This window comes from Lampetra planeri, chromosome 81, assembly GCF_965212315.1.
Source record: "Lampetra planeri chromosome 81, kcLamPlan1.2.h2, whole genome shotgun sequence".
Taxonomy (NCBI): domain Eukaryota; kingdom Metazoa; phylum Chordata; class Hyperoartia; order Petromyzontiformes; family Petromyzontidae; genus Lampetra; species Lampetra planeri.
This window is the reverse complement of record NC_136185.1, coordinates 1,476,770-1,493,810: the sequence shown is the minus strand read 5'-3', so window position 1 is coordinate 1,493,810 and position 17,041 is coordinate 1,476,770.

Genomic DNA, 17,041 nt, shown 5'->3' with positions numbered 1-17,041 from the left:
TGGATCAAATGTGAATCGAAGGTGATATTACATCATAATGGTTTTCATTGATGAAATTTCATTAATTATAATATTTAGTTCTGTTTTACTGCTTCAAGCTAAAATCATAAATTCCACACGCATCGTCCAAATTACTGTACCAGACTTATATTTTGAGAAGAGCCTGGTCAATCCAGATCTACGCCTTATTGCGCAACTTTTAACATTTCATGTTCACCAAACATCAATGATATATTTTAGTAACGGTAAGATTGTTCAGCGTTGGATTCAATTAATTCTTTGCATATTTATTAGTTTTGTCTTTCAGAATTCATCGAAACTCACCTCATATCAAAACATCGACATTTGAGAAGTTTATTTGGATCACTTCTAGTCATTCGATTCTACAAAAATAACGAGGTAATATCGCTCATTATCAATCAATTATCTGCCTTAACTAATGATTCGGAATTTTAGATTTCTTCTCGACCTGTCTAGACCAAGAGCATCAAAGTAAAATGTCTCTTACATTCAAGTAAGTTCAATCCACAGTCCATCCTAAACTGCTAGTATAATAAAAATCCATAGTTGCTAACGTGATTATAATTTCATTAATTCTTAATTCTTATAATTTTAGACATGAGCAAGAGAAAGAGTGAGACTTTGACGCAACGGAAACGCCGAATTGCGAAAGAGAAAAAAAAGCGTCAATTCAAGAATCAAAATGAATTGCCATCTGATCGTGATTCACGAATCACAAAGCGACAAAAAACCGATGCGAAACGGCTACGTGAAGAATCGTTATCATCTCGTGAATCACGACTCGTTCAACAAAGTCGTGCAGATGAAGAAAGACGACGCAACGAATCTCCATCGTCTCGTGCATCACGACTCGATCAACAAAGTCGTGCAGATGAAGAAAGACGACGCAACGAATCTCCATCATCTCGTGCATCACGACTCGATCAACAAAGTCGTGCTGATGAAGAAAGACGACGCACCGAATCTCCATCGCATCGTGAATCACGACTCGATCAACAAAGTCGTGCAGATGAAGAAAGACGACGCAACGAATCTCCATCGTCTCGTGCATCACGACTCGATCAACAAAGTCGTGCTGATGAAGAAAGACGACGCAACGAATCTCCATCGCATCGTGAATCACGACTCGATCAACAAAGTCGTGCAGATGAAGAAAGACGACGCAACGAATCTCCATCGTCTCGTGCATCATGACTCGATCAACAAAGTCGTGCAGATGAAGAAAGACGACGCAACGAATCTCCATCGTCTCGTGCATCACGACTCGATCAACAAAGTCGTGCAGATGAAGAAAGACGACGCAACGAATCTCCATCGTCTCGTGCATCACGACTCGATCAACAAAGTCGTGCAGATGAAGAAAGACGACGCAACGAATCTCCATCGTCTCGTGCATCACGACTCGGTCAACAAAGTCGTGCTGATGAAGAAAGACGAAATATCAACGCAACAGCGGAAGCTTTTGATTCACAAGTTTGTGTTTACGCCGACTGCATCTGCGAAGTATGTCACAAGCGATGTTACAAAAACCAAGTCGCCAACTGCAGCTTTGATGACAGCTGTCCTGATTATCTTCCCGTCGAGCTCTCAAACAAGGACTCGTTGCTTTTGTGTCACCGATGTAAGACGCATCTGATGTCGAAGAAGACAATTTATCCTTCTAAAGCATATTGGAACAATCTTGATCCCGGCGTTATTCCTCAGGAGATTGCAGTTCTCACACAAGTGGAGATTCGATTGCTTGCTCGAGTCATCCCTTTTTTGAAAATCATCAAATATGATGGCGTTTTTGGACAGTATGGATTCAAAGGCCAAGCAGTTTTGTTTGCACAAGACATTTTCGAGGTAACTGAAAAGCTGCCAACGATGCTTCCTCGTTCTCCCGAGTCTGCTGGATTGATTGTTATCACCGAAACGGGAAAATGTCAAAACTGGGTGGTTTTTAACTTTTGCCGACAAAACTGGATCCCAAATGTCAAAACTGGGTGGTCTTGGAAAACGACAGGCAAAACAGGGTGGTGCTTTTTGATATGACAAAACTGGGTGATGTTCAATGTGGACAAATGTCAAAACTGGGTGAAGGTGTACGATTTAATGTATCATTTTGTACACGTTTAGGTCCTTGCGTTATTCATCCATATGTCGCCACAGATTTAGAGCGTTCCAAATGATGTTTCTCGTGGCTCATGTTCCATACCTTGCACCACAAACTTCCCGTTTGCATACTGGCACAGTGTGCCAGCTCGCTACTACAGTAACACTTACTTGCCATATGTATACTGGCACAGTGTGCCAGCTTGCATGCTACACCTACTACAGTAGAACAACGGTAGATAGTGTTTGCGTCGAGAAGTATGGTGCTGCACACTTAGAACAAAACATGTTTGTTACATATATATAACTACTTCGACGAGCAAGAGCGCTTGTTGTGGCCCTTGGCGCGACAAAAGGAGCACCGCGTGAGGCCCAATGGGCCACCTTCGCCACGGTTGCGAATCCGACGCTTCTTCGGGCGGCCAGCCTTCTTCTGGCGAGGAGGTGGCATCATGGTGTTGTCGCGTTGCAGCTCCTCAGCAATGGGCAGCTCGATACCGGCAACCGAGGTCCATGTCGTGTTGATGGCAGAGACTTGGTAACACACCGCACATGCGTCGTAGAGCTCGGGCATCCGCCCAAACGCCATGAGGGCACGAATGTAGTGCCGACACGGCAAGCCCATCTGCTTCATGTACCCGCACGTGCACGACCGAGAGCTGAGATCGACTCGGCGCTTGGCAGAGGCGTAGGCGTCTGGATCCTTGATGTATGCACGCGTCGAGGTACTCTCGTAGACCTTGTACCTCGGCGCCAACGCCTGCTGAGCGTCGATGAGTCCTTGAGCGTACGGCGTAATGACAAGCCCTTGAGCGGCCCACTTCTCGGCGTCGCTGCGGTGGGCAAAGACCGTCGTCATCATGTCTTCCATGTGGTGCATGAGGAAGTGGAAGGGGTCCATCTCGCGAGCCGGCAGGGCCTCGCTGTTCGTGGACTCCACAAAGTTCGTCGTGCGCCAGCCGTACAATGGCGTCGTGTGCAGGTGCGGGTAGAGCACCCACGTGTGGGGGTCGATCTTGTTGTAGTACGTGGCCGCCGCAGGCAGAGCTACGCCCAAGCAGCCCAAGGAGCTGCGGAACGCGGCCTCGGAGGCGCACCCTTGGGCATCGTAGATGATGCCTTGGAGGTCGGGCGTGAACGCGGAGCCGATGTTGTCCACGCCGTTGCAGATCAAATGCCGCGTGCAGTGGATGAGCATGAGGTCCTTCCAGTCGGAGGCTAGGATGCCCGTGCCACGATCGCAGAAGACCGGCGTGCCGTCGAGCTCGATGTCGTTGGTCGTGCAGCAGTTGAGAAACCAGTCGTAGGCCGCTGCCGTCTCGGACGGCACCAGCGCCACGGCGAGAAGGACGTTGCGGTTGTTGCCGTCACGCCCAACGAGGACGAGCATGGTTCCATTGTAGGCGCGCGCCTTCATGTGCGACCCGTCGATGCCGACGACGCGTTGAAGACTTGGCTGCAACAAGCGTGCGATCGGGTTGCAGATGAACGCACCCCAGAAGATGCCCGCGTCTTCTCGCACACTGCAGGTCGTCGCGTTGAGCTTGCCGAACGTCTCCACCAGCGAGTTGATGAACTCGAAGCCTGCATGGGCCGCACTCTCGTTCGCCGCGATGCACGTGTCCTTGGCGCGGTACATCATCCGGGTCGGGACAATGACGCGAGCAACGTCGGCGACCTGGGCAATGACAGTCGGTGCGGAGGTACGGGGGTTGGCGGAAAGGCCGAACGGGCTGTCGTGTTCGCCTCCACTTGGCGCTGCGTGATCTTGGTAGTGCCCGTGCAGCCGTGGTGATCCGTGCACAGCGCCGAGACGCGGAAGCCGCGTCGTTCCCCCGTGAGCTTCGTCAGCTTCACCTTGAAGGAACAAGGTGTTGAACTAGAGCAGACGATGGCAACGTGCCGTCCGCCGCTTCGCTTGAGGTCAAGGACCGCGCGCTTGCCTTGTTGCAAAGCAAAGTCTTGGATGCCGTGGATGGCCTCGCGGCGCGTGGTAAAAGTCTTCTTGGGGTGGAGGGTTGCCATTCGAATGTGAGCAAGGTGGCAGTGCGCCCGCCTGGTCGCAAGCCCGCCCCGAGCTCACTTCCGAGTCCGAGCCGTAGCTTGAAATGTTGGTCGTCGGGGTGCTGGCACACTGTGCCAGCGTACAAATATCAAGTGTGTGTAGTTATATGGTGCTGGCACACTGTGCCAGCATACTAATACCACGTGTTTAGATGAATGGGGTGCTGGCACAGTGTGCCAGTATACAAATACCAAGTGTTTGGATGAATGGGGTGCTGGCACACTGTGCTAGTATACAATTATCAAGTGTATTTGACAAATGTCAAAACTGGGTGCACCCTGAGTGTCCAAAACTCAAGTTTTTGGCCACCCAGGGTGCACCCAGTTTTGACATTTGGGATCCAGTTTTGTCGGCAAAAGTTAAAAACCACCCAGTTTTGACATTTTCCCTCACCGAAACTCTGGAGAACCTCGACAAAACACGCGAGTTCCCCGTTTCACGTGACAATATAAGCAATGCAATCGAGTGGTTGAAGGCTAAAAACCACTTGTATCACGACGTTCAGAATGTCACAAGTACTACGCAGCTTGATGTTGAAAGTTTCATCAGGGTACAGCAGCCTCCCGCACCACTGGCAACGCTCCCAAGTCGTATTCAGATCAATGAATACTCGACAATTATCCGGGCTCAATGGAATCAAGCTAATCCAATGTTTGGCTACAACGCAGGCAAGCAGTGCTGCGAAATGGCAATTGGAGCAATAATTCGTTCAACTATTCTGTCGCCTTCTGAACGGGACTCCAACACAATCAATGCAATTTTGATTGAGTCGGATAGACTCTATGAGACAGTTCGAGATTTGTCCGATCCGCGATCGATTCCTGGGAGCGGTTTTGTTCTTGTGAACAACTTCAATGTCGTGGCGAGTGAGATTACAATGTTTGGAGGCGCCTTCTCCCTTCAATACGATCAAGATCCAGGGATCTTTGGCAGCTTAGAAGATCGCAAATATCCTCCAGGTGTCGGTTTCAGCCTATTTGATGGCTTACAGACACTATTTCTCAACTATTCAGCAAGAGTTTTGATTGCGAACTTTAAGAGCTACGCTGTTATGAATATCAATTACCTGTACTACTTCGCTGATTCGCACTCATGTGGCCCAAAAGGAGCTGCTGTAGCTGCAGCAAATGGTCGAGCGTGCGTCATCGAATGCAGCTCATTCGATGAATTGGTTCGCATATGTAAGCGAGCAACAGGATCGAAAAATATGGCATACACTCTCGACTACATTCACGTCATAATTGAGAGCGAAATGAACTCGAAAGTCGTTTACTCAGAGCCTAAAATCGACAATGATGGTCAGCTATCACACATTTCACCAGTTGATCCAACTCATTTCTCTTCCCAACCCGTCGTCAGCTCAAGTGAACTTCAAGTGGATTAAATTCCTCTTCAAACTTGTGTAATGAAGGACTCTCTCTCAGATGTCGATCTCCGTTGTCCTTTATTGGGTTTGTAGAATCTCCGTACCACGGCGTCTCGCTCAGGCCCGCGTCCCTCTCGACGACCTCTCCACAGCCCCTCGGCTGCTCCACTATGCAGTCTCCCTGCTGCTCCGATATGCAGTCTCCCTGCTGCTCCGATAGGCAGTCTCCCTGCTGCTCCGATAGGCAGTCTCCCTGCTGCTCCACTATGCAGTCTCCCTGCTGCTCCACTATGCAGTCTCCCTGCTGCTCCAATATGCAGTCTCCCTGCTGCTCCGATATGCAGTCTCCCTGCTGCTCCACTATGCAGTCTCCCTGCTGCTCCACTATGCAGTCTCCCTGCTGCTCCACTATGCAGTCTCCCTGCTGCTCCACTATGCAGTCTCCCTGCTGCTCAAATATGCAGTCTCCCTGCTGCTCCAATATGCAGTCTCCTTGCTGCTCCAATATGCAGTCTCCCTGTTGCTCCAATATGCAGTCTCCCTGCTGCTCCAATATGCAGTCTCCCTGCTGCTCCAATATGCAGTCTCCCTGCTGCTCCGATATGCAGTCTCCCTGCTGCTCCGATAGGCAGTCTCCCTGCTGCTCCGATATGCAGTCTCCCTGCTGCCCCGATATGCAGTCTCCCTGCTGCTCCAATATGCAGTCTCCCTGCTGCCCCGATATGCAGTCTCCCTGCTGCCCCGATATGCAGTCTCCCTGCTGCCCCGATATGCAGTCTCCCTGCTGCTCCAATATGCAGTCTCCCTGCTGCCCCGATATGCAGTCTCCCTGCTGCTCCACTATGCAGTCTCCCTGCTGCTCCACTATGCAGTCTCCCTGCTGCTCCACTATGCAGTCTCCCTGCTGCTCCACTATGCAGTCTCCCTGCTGCTCCAATATGCAGTCTCCCTGCTGCTCCACTATGCAGTCTCCCTGCTGCCCCGATATGCAGTCTCCCTGCTGCTCCAATATGCAGTCTCCCTGCTGCCCCGATATGCAGTCTCCCTGCTGCCCCGATATGCAGTCCCCCTGCTGCTCCACTATGCAGTCTCCCTGCTGCTCCACTATGCAGTCTCCCTGCTGCCCCGATATGCAGTCTCCCTGCTGCTCCACTATGCAGTCTCCCTGCTGCTCCACTATGCAGTCTCCCTGCTGCTCCGATAGGCAGTCTCCCTGCTGCTCCACTATGCAGTCTCCCTGCTGCTCCGATATGCAGTCTCCCTGCTGCTCCAATATGCAGTCTCCCTGCTGCTCCACTATGCAGTCTCCCTGCTGCTCCGATATGCAGTCTCCCTGCTGCTCCGATAGGCAGTCTCCCTGCTGCTCCACTATGCAGTCTCCCTGCTGCTCCGATATGCAGTCTCCCTGCTGCTCCAATATGCAGTCTCCCTGCTGCTCCACTATGCAGTCTCCCTGCTGCTCCACTATGCAGTCTCCCTGCTGCTCCGATATGCAGTCTCCCTGCTGCTCCAATATGCAGTCTCCCTGCTGCTCCACTATGCAGTCTCCCTGCTGCCCCGTTAGGCAATCCTTGCAGCCGCACTGCTGCCCCGCTGTCTAGCGTCACTGCTGCCCCTTCCACAGCTAGCCTCTCACAGCCCCGCTAGCTCTCTTGGTCTGACACCGATGGCTGTCGGTGTCGAAGTCTCTCACCGCGTGGCGACCGCGCCACTCTCTCCGTCCTGCCCAGCGCGGCCTCCTCGTGTTTCACTCCGTCTCAACTCCCCCTTCCCCTTCTGGTTCTCTCCCTAAATCCTCTCCCCCACGTGACCCTAACTCCACCCACTCCCCACGTGACCCAGACTCCGCCCCCCCCTCAAACCTTGCTCGCATTACACTTGTGTTATGGCATCGATTGATGCACATCAACCGCAGGAAGACTCGGGGTTAACAGGAATTCCAGGCGATGGCGGTCAATGCGAATTGCTCAAAATCTCAAGAAAGACTACCGACAACATAGTTAACGATCGACATGAGCTGAAAGCTGAGGAGTTTGCTTGGTATCATCTCTTCCCCAATGGTATTAACGGACTTAAAGAAATGTGGTGCCACAGCGACGGGGCCGCTCTGCCGAGCCAGGGAGCCGCCCGGCTTCCCCCACCGCACTTCCCCCCATCACCCCCCCCACATAAGCACGCACCCGCACCCACGTAGGGCCTCGTGGTCGGGTCACCTACCCTGAGTTTTCACCCGAGGGCCCCCTCGGGGGGTTACCCCACGGTTTCTCAGGGCCAGGGAATTTGACAGGACCCTTCCCAGGCCAAGTAACACTGCGGCGCCGTGGGCGGATTTGAGATCGCACGACCACGGCGAGCTCAGAGAGCCCCGCAGTTAGAAACGCATACAAACACAAACACGGGTCAGCAAGGCGGATAGCTGGGATCAGGGCCAAAAAAAAGCAGCGTTGGCGGAGGGCGCCACGGGTCTGGGGCTCCTGATTGGTCGGGAGAACAATGCGGTCGGGGGCGAAGGCGCCGAGCCATTGATGTAACCGAGGACAAGGAGAGCGACGGACCCGGGGCTACTGATTAGTCGAAAGATCAAAAGCCGGCGGGATCGCAAAAGGGCGGGAAATCCTAGGCTCAGGATTGGTCGAGAGACCAAGGCGGTCGGGACGGGGGCGCCTAGCCTTTGATGTGAATAGTATAAAAGACGGAGGGCAGAGTAGGGGAGGGCCTCTTCTTCTGGAGTTTTGACACGGAGTCAGCGACGAAGGAGTCATCGGGCGAGCCGCTAGATTGTCTGCAGGACGATCTGAGCGCCGCAAGGCCACCAAGGACTACAGACGGTATCGTATTACGCGCCTTACAACACCTCAGAGCGGAGAGTAGGATCCGTGGAGAAGGGTTAGTTCGGGGTAAGGACGAGAGGAAAGCAGTTTAACAGAGAGCGCAGCATAGAATAGGGCTGCACGCCACCAGAGTGTGGGTTAGAAGCGCCTTGCTGGCCCGCACACACACACGGGTGGCTCGGTTGGCTAACCAGCGCTAATAAAATCTCGAGCGTAGTAATAAAACCGTGTTGTTGGGTATTTCTGCACGTGGTATTAGCGTGCGCTGCATTCGCGGGTGTGTGGTCGGTGTATGCGTAAAGGCCGTGGTCTCTGTACGATGGTGCGGGTACGGAGGTGTGTGTGTTGACGCCCGGGGAGCGCACAGTGTATTTGTATAAACGCGCGGCCGCGCAAGAGGGGGGTTTTACGTGCTCTCGCTCGAGCGTGGGCGTCGCTCGCGTGTGTGCAAGCCGCGCACGGTAAAACCCGCAAGCCGCACACGGTGAACCCGCGAGCCGCGGCGCCGGAGCGCGCTGTGATCGCACTGCTGGGGGGAGCGAGAGGAGGAGGAGGGAGAGCGCTTTTGTGTGTTTGCGTGCCTACGCAGCCGTGTGAGAGGAGAATTGTCCTTGTACGATACCTGTTTTGACGTACACGTGCGAGTGCGGGAGGGGACGAGTCGTTGTGTCGGCGTGTGCCCCGCTCGCGTGTGCGAAATCGCTGTGCGCATTGAAGCTGTTAGCTTTGTGCGATCGTGCGTGTGCTCGTTACTTGCGTAAGTGCGGCGCGGTGGTGGGCCCCTGACCCCCAACCCCACGGCTCGAGCGCGTAATCGGCTGCGCATTGTTGTGCTGTTGATCTCGCGCGCACGGCGGCGGCAACTTGCGCTCCGCGGCTAACATCAGCGCAGGGGGAGCATGCACACACGATCCGCAGCACTCACGGGGGTACAGGATAGGGAGCAGATGGGGGACGAAAGTCCGGACCCCACCAGACAGCAAGGGGGTAATGATACGGAGGGGACGATGGAGACAGAGGCGAGCAGCCTCCACAGAAACTCGACCGGTGCAAATCTCAGCATTGGATTACTTTCAATCACGTATCATGGGCAATGATACAAGATTTCAGCGCACAGATTATCTGTTTTACGCTCTCTCAATGTACGAGTATTATCGCATAACGAGCAACATCAGTGTTTTCGGAAAGAAGGTCCAAAACAACAACTCGATGGTGGAAGACGTTCATCTCTATGTCAAGAACTTACGTGGCTCGATGGCGTATTGGAATACTGCTCAGAGCGAGCTCATTGCACAGATCCGTTGCTTGGGCCCGCCAAATTACTTCATAACTTTCAGTTGCAACGATCTCCATTGGAAAGACATGATTTGTGCACTGTTGATTGCTGATGGAAATCCCGACAAAGATCCGACAACTTTAAGCACATATGATGCTCAGAAACTCATTGAGAAATATCCGATTGTCGTGAGCCGTCACTTCATGATTCGAGTCAATGCAATGATGGCTTTACTGAAATCAGAGGAAACAATTCTTCGTGGAAAGTTGGTTGATCATTGGTGGCGCGTTGAGTTCCAGAATCGCGGATCGCCACATCTTCACATGCTGGTTTGGATCGAAGGAACACCAAGCTTTGACACTCCAGAAGGCATCGCTCGAATCGATGAAGTCATGACCAGACGATCCAGCGATGAAAGCTCTAGTCAGTGGTGTTCAACGACATCATCACACCCAAACGTGCTATAAGAATCGTTCCGTTGAATGTCCCTTCAACTTTCCGCGAATTTCAAGTGAAAGAACTCACATCGTCGCAAATACGTCTGACGAGTTCATCAAAAACGGAGGTCGTATGTGTATTTTGAAACGCAATCCAGATGAAAACTTTATCAACAATTATAATGAGAAGCTGTTAAAATGTTGGAGGGGCAACATGGATATTCAACCATGCGGAAATAACGAATCAATTGCAATGTATCTCGCCAAATATTGTTCAAAAAACGAGCCCACAGAGATGTCTGCAGGTTTGAGAGATGCAATTCGAATTATACGCCAAGAAGAAAGTAGCACATCAACAAAACTGTTTAAAATTTGCATGAAAATTCTACAAGAGCGACAGGTCTCTGCTTGTGAATGCATCTTTCGATTGTGTCATCTTCTTTTGAAGCAATTTTCTCGCCGATGCGTTTTCTTAAACACGCGCAAACCTGACCAGCGCTACAAAGTTCTCCGTTTCGTGAATGATGAAGCTGCCGGCTATTGCAAGAACATCTTTGAGCGATATACCAACCGTCCACAAGATCCTCATCAAATTGATCAATTTGAGCAGATGTCTCTGATGGAGTTTGCTATGTCATTCGAACCTCACTACGGCAAAGTAATCGATGAAGAAGATATTGGGGACCAAGATGCATATGATGATATTCCAGCAGTTCGACAATTGCGTTTGTTGACTCTTTTAGACGGAACGAAAATGAAAATCAGAAATCGCCCAGCTGTCGTACGGGTGCCAGCCTTCCGAGAAGCCAACGATCCCGAGAACTACTATTACAGTCTTCTGGCACAATACTTGCCGTTTTGTGATGAGACTGAACTGTTGAGAGGATATGATTCATCAAAGGGTGCGTTTCTGGCTAGAGAAGATCAACTCAAAGATTCAAGCAGGCTCTTGGACAGTGGCGGCTCCTGCAAAATCTCTCAGGGGGGGCAAATGTCTGGATGATTGATAAGGCCCACCCATGCAATGAATAAATTAACAGCTTAAGCATGTAAAGGCAACTTCACTTCTTTAATATTAATGAAAAATAAAGTGACTCTTACAATACATCTTGTTTGTTTATATACTCACTATTAAAACAAACCACTCAAGTTTATTTTATTAAAGATTCCACTAGGTGACGATAAATTATATTGTTGGATGAAACGTGCTTACGTATGATGACGTAAGCACGTTAGTGCGAGCCCTCCCGGAAGCCATAGAGAATGCATTGCAGCGCCCCCGTTAGAAAAAAAACATCTTTGAATGTAAGTCTATGGGGCCACTCGGGGCGATTCTCAGCCGTAGTGAAATCGCCCAAAAAGAGGCGGTACTCCACAGAACGTGACATGACGCTGATTGGACTATATCCAGAGGCTGACAGTGACGGCTAGTGTGACTCTGTGGTTGAATGACATTGGTGGTGCGTCGCCCAATCGCCCTAATGAAGAAACCGCCCCTGCTCTTGGAGATTCATTGTGCTCGAGACCGACAGTTGGAAAACGCAATTAATCAGGCCAACGCTTTTATCCAATTGCCGGATTCAGTTATCGATGACGACATTGATGACATCGGTCAAGATGATAATAACGACATTAGGCCAAGCGACGAGTTTGAAACATCGTTGGCAAAGATAAATGTTGACCAAAAAGATCTCTTCAACTTTATCACGAAAAGCATCGAGAAACAGGTGAGAGGATCACTCGATCGCGTTAGAATGTTCATCACTGGCGGTGCTGGAACTGGAAAAACGTTCACGCTCAACCTTATCAAGGAGCAGATTCGTCGTTGCTATGGTGGGGACATGGATTCGGTGAAAGTTGGTGCTCTTACTGGTGTCGCAGCGAAGTTGATCTCGGGTCGAACTCTTGACTCGATGTTCAAATTGCCGGTGCAACACGATGGCAAGTTGACAAAACTACCCAATCTCACCGGAATCTACTTGAAATCTTTACGATTTCAATGGCGAAACACTCAATTTCTAATCATCGATGAGATCTCCATGGTTCCATACGAAATGTTGGAACATTTGAACTCCCGTTTGCAACAACTTAGGGATAGCAACGATTTGTTTGGAGGTATCAATATTCTTCTGTTCGGTGACTTGATGCAACTCCCACCAGTTCGAGGAAGTGCTGTGTTTCATCAACCAAGGATCTCGGAACCAGCAACTCATCTTTGGCGCACTTTGTCATTCTGCGAACGTGCCCAGAACATGCGACAGGGAGGAGACACAACTTTTATCGATCTCCTGAACGACTTGCGGATTGGTGAGCCAAAGTCGGAACATATTTCAATTTTGATTGCAAAAGTCGACAGGAATCTAAGTGGTGACTTCGCAATTGGAAAAGCGCTCCGCATCGATCCAACCAACGCGCTGGTAGATGAACACAATCACGAAGCTCTTCGACACTACCTTCAACAAGGTAACAAAATGATCAATCTCCGCGCAGCAGACAGAATCTCTGACGCCATCAAAAAATATTGACAATATTAACATACAGAGGCTCATTCCGGAAGATATTAACCAGACCGGGGGATTGCCAAAGAAGTTGACGATCTTTTGTCGGAGCAAAAGTGATGCTTCGATACAATGTCGACACTACTAATGGACTCGTTAATGGTGCGATGGGTGAAATTGTTGACATTATTTGGCCATTATTTCGACGAGCACAAATGTATGCAGAAGATTTGCCCAATGTAAAATTTAATTTCTTTGAGATCGGCGAACATATTATCGCACCAAGGACTGTGGAATTTCCTGCAAAAACTATCAGCAGGTACACAGCAGAAAGACGAATGCTTCCGCTTATCCTTTGTTGGGCAGTAACTGTCCATAAGATGCAGGGTTCATAGGTCGAACGAGCAGTCGTCAACTTGGGATCTAAAGTTTTTGCAAAAGGTCAAGCATACGTCGCATTGAGCCGCGTGAGATCACTCGAAGGAATTCCATTGGAAGAGCTTGACTGCTCCAAAGTGCAAGACAAAAAGTTCTGCAATTTAACAGCGTTGGAAGAGATGGAACGGTTGCGTCAACTTCCGTCATATCGAAATGCGAGTGATATTAGAACAATCATACACAAAGACTGAAATAACGACTTTCCTTATTTATAATCTCAAATTTAATATAGTACCAATGTGATACAAATGAAAATGAATTTCTTAGTCAAGAAAACAACAAAAATTTACAATATAAACAATCATACAAAGACTGAAAACATTATAATCCTTATATACGACTTTCCTTAAATTTAATTTAAAATACCAATGTGATAAAAATGAAACTCTTACTCAAGAAAAACTGAAATGAATAATAAAATAAAACCGGTGCCACGCATATAAAATATTTATAGTGAAAAACTTTGTTTTCATGGGTTAAAATTTTTATTATTAATTTTAATTTGTTAAAACTATTTTTTTAATCAATTTTAATTTGTTAAAAACTATTTTTTTAATTAATTTTAATTTGTTAAAAACTATTTTTTTAATCAATTTTAATTTGTTAAAAACTATTTTTTTTATCAATTTTAATTTGTTAAAAACTATTTTTTAAATTAATTTTAATTTGTTAAAAACTATTTTTTTTATTAATTTAAATTTTGTACCTACGTGACTTTACCGAAAAAATCCAAGAATTTGAATCATTGCAGTCACGAAAGCTTCAAATCGAGAATTCGCAACGAAACCTCAGAATAATTTATTTATATTCTAACATAGCAAATTAGCATTTTAAACATTATAATAATTATTATAATGACGATACTATATTTATTATAAATACATAATAATTAAATAAAGACGGTACTATCTTTATTATAATAATTATTTATTATAACAATATAATAATAATAATAAGACGATACTATCTTTATTATATTATAATAAATAATTATTTATTATAATAAATATAGTGTCGTCTTTATTTAATTATTTAGACGCCGCAATATCCGGGACTTTGCAAGGGGAGGGGCGAACGTCCGCCCGCGAACGTTGCCCCGACGTTGCCGCGACGTTCGCAACGTAACCTTGTAATAAAAAATAACATTACAGCAAATTTACATTTTATGCATTATAATGATAATAAACACGATATAATTATACAGATGATAATTAGAATATTATCGCTGATTAAATTATTTAGACACCGCAACATCCGGGTTCCTAACCGGGGGGGGGGGGGCTTTGCTAGGGGAGGGGCGAACGTCGGCCCGCTAAAGTTGCCGCAACGTTGCGGCGGCGACGTTCGCGAAGTAACCTCAGAATTTTTTAAAAAAATTCTCGCATAGCAAACTAACGTTTTAAGCATCGTGATGATCATTAAAACATTATAACGACTATTATAACAATTATAATAATTGTAAAAATATTATCTACACACCGCAACATCCGGGTTCCCCCCGCTCACCCCCCAACGGGGTAGAAATCTTCCTGAGGCGGCTGGGCTCGGCCGAACGTCGGTCCGCCAACGTTCCAGCGACGTAGACACAACCAGCAGCAGCAGCCGCCGCCGCCATGCCCTTGTCGTGGCTTAAGGAGAAGGCGACGAAGCGATCGAGGGAGTCGTCGTCGTCTCTCGTCAAGGACGACGAAGACGGCGGCAGCGGCGTCTCGACTCCGGGAGACGTCGGGGTGAGCGACCAGCCTCGCCTGAATTCTTCGCGGGAAGCCTCGGCGCTAGGCCCCGGCGGCGTCGGAGGCCTCGCAGCGCCGGGCCCCGGGGCTCGGCCTCGTCTCGTCTTCCACGCGCAGCTCGCTCACGGCAGCGCCACGGGGCGGGTGGAGGGCTTCGCCAACGTGAGGGAGCTCTACGAGAAGATCGCGCACGCGTTCGGTATCTCACCCGCTGAGGTGAGGGCGGTGGTGGTGGTGGTGAGGGTGGTGGTGATGGTGGTGGTGAGGGTGGTGATGATGATGGGGGTGGGGGTGACGGTGGTGGTGGGGGTGATGGTGAGGGTGGTGGTGAGGGTGGTGGTGATGGTGGTGATGGTGATGGGTGGTGGTGGTGATGGGGGTGAGGGTGGTGGTGGTGGTGATGAGGGTGAGGGTGGTGGTGAGGGTGGTGGTGTTTGGGGTGGTGGTGATGGTGGTGGTGAGGGTGGTGGTGAGGGTGGTGGTGGTGGTGGTAATGGTGGTGGTGGTGAGGGTGGTGGTGGTGATGGGGGTGGGAGTGGTGAGGGTGGTGGTGATGGGGGTGATGGTGGTGGTGAGGGTGGTGGTGATGGGGATGGTTGTGATGGTGGTGGTGACGGGGGTGGCGAGGGTGGTGGTGGTGATGGTGGTGGGGGTGAGGGTGGTGGTGTTGGGGGTGGTGGTGGTGTTGACGGTGGTGGTGAGGGAGGTGGTGATGGTGAGGGTGGTGGTGGTGTTGGGGGTGGTGGTGGTATTGGGGGTGGTGGTGGTGGTGTTGGGGGTGATGGTGGTGGTGACGGTGGTGGTGAGGGTGGTGGTGAGGGTGGTGGTGATGGTGGTGGTGATGGTGGTGGTGATGGTAGTGGTGGGGGTGGTGGTGGTGATGAGGGTGATGGTGAGGTGATGGTGGTGGTTGTGATGAGGGTGAGGATAGTGATGGTGGTGGTGACGGGGGTGGTGAGGGTGGTGATGATGGTGGTGATGGGTGGTGGTGATGGGGGTGAGGGTGGTGGTGATGGGGGTGAGGGTGGTGGTGAGGGTGGTGGTGTTGGGGTGGTGGTGGTGATGGTGGTGATAGTGGTGACGGTGGTGGTGAGGGTGGTGGTGATGGTGGTGGTGGGGGTGGTGGTGATGGGCGTGATGGTGGTGGTGAGGGTGGTGGTGGTAATGGTGAGGGTGGTGATGGTGGTGATGATAGGGGTGGTGAGGGTGATGGTGGTGAGGGTGGTGGTGATGGTGGTGGTTGTGCTAAGGGTGGTGATGGTGGTGACGGTGGTGGTGACGGTGGTGGTGATGGGGGTGATGGTGGTGGTGATGGTGAGCGTGGTGGTGGTGGGGGTGGTGAGGGTGGTGATGGTGGTGATGGTGGTGATGGGGGTGATGGGGGTGATGGTGGTGGTGAGGGTGGTGATGGTGGTGATGGTGGTGATGGTGAGGGTGATGGTGAGGGTGATGGTGAGGGTGATGGTGAGGGTGGTGGTGGTGAGGGTGGTGAGGGTGGTGGGGGTGGTGGGCGTGATGGTGGTGGTGAGGGTGGTGGTGGTAATGGTGAGGGTGGTGATGGTGGTGATGATAGGGGTGGTGAGGGTGATGGTGGTGAGGGTGGTGGTGATGGTGGTGGTTGTGATAAGGGTGGTGATGGTGGTGACGGTGGTGGAGCCGGTGGTGGTGCTGGGGGTGATGGTGGTGGTGATGGTGAGCGTGGTGGGTGGTGGGGGTGGTGAGGGTGGTGATGGTGGTGCTGGTGGTGATGGGGGTGATGGGGGTGCTGGAGGTGGTGAGGGTGGTGAGGCTGGTGATGGTGGAGCTGGGAGGGTGCAGGGTGAGGGTGCTGGTGATGGTGAGGGTGGTGGGCGGTGAGGGTGGTGAGGGGAGGGTGGTGGAGGGGTGCGGGGAGGTGGTGGGGGGGTGGGGGGTGGGAGGGGTGAGGGTTGGGAGGGGGGAGGGTGGATGGGGGGTGAGGGTGGTGCAGGGTGGTGGTGATGGGGGGGTGGGAGGGCGGGGTGGTGGAGGGGAGGCTGGGGGTGGTGAGGGGGGAGGTGGTGAGGGTGGAGGGGATGGGGGTGCTGGGATGGGGGTGGTGGTGGGGGAGGTGATGAGGGAGGTGATGGGGGGAGGTGAGGGGGGGGTGAGGGAGGGGGTGGGTGAGGGAGGAGGGGGGTGTGGGGGAGGTGATGAGGGGGTGGTGATGGGGGTGGTGAGGGGGTGGGGATGGGGGGGGGGTGGAGGGGGGTGAGGGTGAGGGTGGGGAGGTGAGGGTGGGGGTGATGGAGTGGGGGGGGGGG